Source organism: Gekko japonicus, unplaced genomic scaffold (genome assembly GCF_001447785.1).
Source record: "Gekko japonicus isolate JY-2015 unplaced genomic scaffold, Gekko_japonicus_V1.1 scaffold487, whole genome shotgun sequence".
In the NCBI taxonomy this organism is placed as follows: domain Eukaryota; kingdom Metazoa; phylum Chordata; class Lepidosauria; order Squamata; family Gekkonidae; genus Gekko; species Gekko japonicus.
The window spans coordinates 426,655-429,692 of NW_015177021.1; positions in this window are offsets into that span (position 1 = coordinate 426,655).

The following is a 3,038-nucleotide window of genomic DNA, read 5'->3' on the forward strand; positions in this document are numbered from 1 at the left end:
ACACAGAGCCTGACATATGAACAATGTATTCATGAAGAAGAAAAAGACAAGCTTCTCTCCCTTTGCATTCCCTCTTTTTTTTTTTTGCAAGGCTCTTCTACGTTTTTATTAATGCATTTTTACTTTTCATGCATTACTTTTCTTTAACTTGTGGAGATCCATAGGGTTGATGTTCAGGGGTTGATGTTGTTCAGATAGCATGGCACATGGCAAACTTCTTTTGCCATTCATCCATGTGCGGAGGCTCCACCACCGGACCCACACTGTTACAGTAATAATGATTTATCCATGGTAAGAGGTGGATGCAGGGCCAGCCTTGGGGGGTGGGTGAGCTGGGCATCCACCCACGGCACCAAGGACCCCTGGGTGAGCTGCAGGGGATTAGCTCAGAGGGTGACTGTCCATTTATCATGTCTAAAAGACAAATAACAATGAATGTACACATCTTCATAACATGGCATGATGGATGGAAAAATCTGATAACTTTTAAAACTATTTTCATCTGCATTTTTATTCATGCAATCGATATTCTAAAATGAAGAATACTTGCCAAAAGTGAAACAAAAAATATTGAAAGGGAAACGATCTGTTCCTTCTGAAACGTTCATGCAACAATTCATAGCATGAACTTGAAGTCTTATCATTTGGTCCACTAGACACTGTGCTTCGTAGGGAAGACCTGCATCTGCTTGAGACTGTGCTCCTTCCATCAGAGCAGTATAAACTTCTGTTGGATAACAGATAGGCTTCACATTGCCTATGCGGCTTTCCCAGCAAGTGCCACTCCACGGTTTCACAGTAAGGTTGGGGACATTATCTTTTTGTATCTGCTGCTGTTGAACAAAGACAGAAAATAGCACACCAAAAAGAGAAATAGATTCCTTTGATGGTGGTGGTGATGCAGCTGAAACTACCAGATTGAGAGAATGACAGCTTCTGGTTGTTGTTGTTGTTGTTCAATCACACAGTCGAGTCCGACTCTTCGCGACCCCATGGACCACATCACGCCAGGCCCTCCTGTCTTCCGTCGTGCTCCGGAGTTTGCTTAATTTCGTGTTTGTTGCGTCAATAACACTGTCTAACCATCTCATCCTTTGCCGTCCCCATCTTCTTTTACCTTCAATCTTTCCCAGCATCAGGGTCTTCTCCAGTGAGTGCTCCCATCTCATTTGGTGGCCAAAGAATTTGAGCTTCAGCTTCAGTATCTGGCCTTCCAGGGAACAGTCAGGGTTGATTTCTTTTAGGATTGACTGATGTGATCTCCTTGCAGTCCAAGGGACTCTCCAGAGTCTTCTCACAATCAGAGGCTTTAGTGTAGTCAATGAAGCAGAAGTAGATGTTTTTCTGGTACTCCCTTGCTTTCTCCATAATCCAGCGAATGTTGGCAATTTGATCTCTTGTTAAGTGGTTAAATGCGCAGATTGTAATCTGAGAGAACTGGGTTTGATTCCCCACTCCTCCACTTGCACCTGGCTGGATGGCCTTGGGCAAGCCGTAGCTCTGATAAAAGCTGTTCTTGAAAAAGAGCAGTTTCTGTCTGAGCTCTCTCAGCCCCACCTACCTCACAGGGTGTCTGTTGTGGGGAGGGGGAGGGAAAGGAGTTTGTAATCCACTCTGAGACTCCCTTGGGTAGTGAAGGGAGGGGTATTAATCCAATCTCTTCTCTTCTTCTTCTTCTTCTTGGTCCTCTATCTCTTCGAAACCCAGCTTGTACTTCTGGCAGTTCTCTATCCACATACTGCTGAAGTCTAGCTTGTAAGATCTTGAGCATGACCTTGCTAGCATGTGAAATGAGTGCAACTGTGTGATGGTTTGAGCATTCCTTGGCATTGCCCTTCTTTGGGATTGGAATGTAAACTGACTTTTTCAATCCTGTGGCCACTGTTGTGTTTTCCAAATTTGCTGGCATATTGAGTGCAGCACTTTAAACAGCATCATCTTTTAAGACTTTGAATAGCTCAGCTGGGGTACCATGACCTTTGCTAGCTTTGTTGTTAGTAATGCTTTCTAAGGCCCATTTGACTTCGCACTCCAGGATGTCTGGCTCGAGGTCAGCAATCACACTGTTGTGGTTGTCAAGAACATTGAGATCCTTCTTGTACAGTTCCTCAGTGTATTCTTGCCCTCTCCTCCTAATCTCTTCTGCTTCTGTTAGGTCCCTACCGTTTTGTCCTTTATCATGGCCAGCTTTCCACAAATCATTCCCTTGATTTCTCCAATATTCTTGAAGAGATCTCTAGTCCTTCCCATTCAATTGTTTTCCTCTGTTACCTTGCATTGTTCATTCAGGAAGGCCTCCTTATCTTTCTTTGCTGTTCTCTGGAAATCTGCATTCAGTTGGTTAAATCTTTCCTTTTCACCTTTGCCTTCGCTTTCCTTCTTTCCTCTGCTATTTGTAAAGCCTCATCAGCCACTTTGCTTTCTTGCATTTATTTTTCTTTGGGATGGTGCTGATAAGGGATGTGATCTAGGTCAAACCTGAATGGCCTAGTGGTTTTCCCAACTTTCTTCAGTTTAAACCTGGATTTTGCAATGAGTAGCTCTTGATTTGAGCCACAGTCAGCTCCAGGTCTTGTTTTTACTGACTGTATAGAGCTGCTCCATCTTTGACTGCAAATGATATAATCAATCTGATTTTGGTGTTTGGTGTTGTCCATATGTAGAGTCGCCTCTTAGATTGTTGGAAGAGAGTTTCAATATGACCAGTGTGTTCTCTTGACAAAACTCTCTTAGCCTTCTCCCGGCATTTTGTTATTCAAGGCAAATTTGTCTGTTATTCTTGTTACCTTTTGAATTCCAGTCCTCTATGGCAATAAGGACATCTTTTTTGTGTGTTAGTTCTAGGAGGTGTTGTAGGTCTTCATAGAACCAATCCACTTCAGCCTCTTCTGCGTCAGTGGTTGGGGCATAGACTTGGATTACTGTGATGTTGAATGGTTTGCCTTGGATTCAGACCGAGATCACTCTGTCGTTTTTTAGATTGTATCCCATTACTGCCTTTCTCACTCTTGTTGACTATAAAGGCCACATCATTTTTT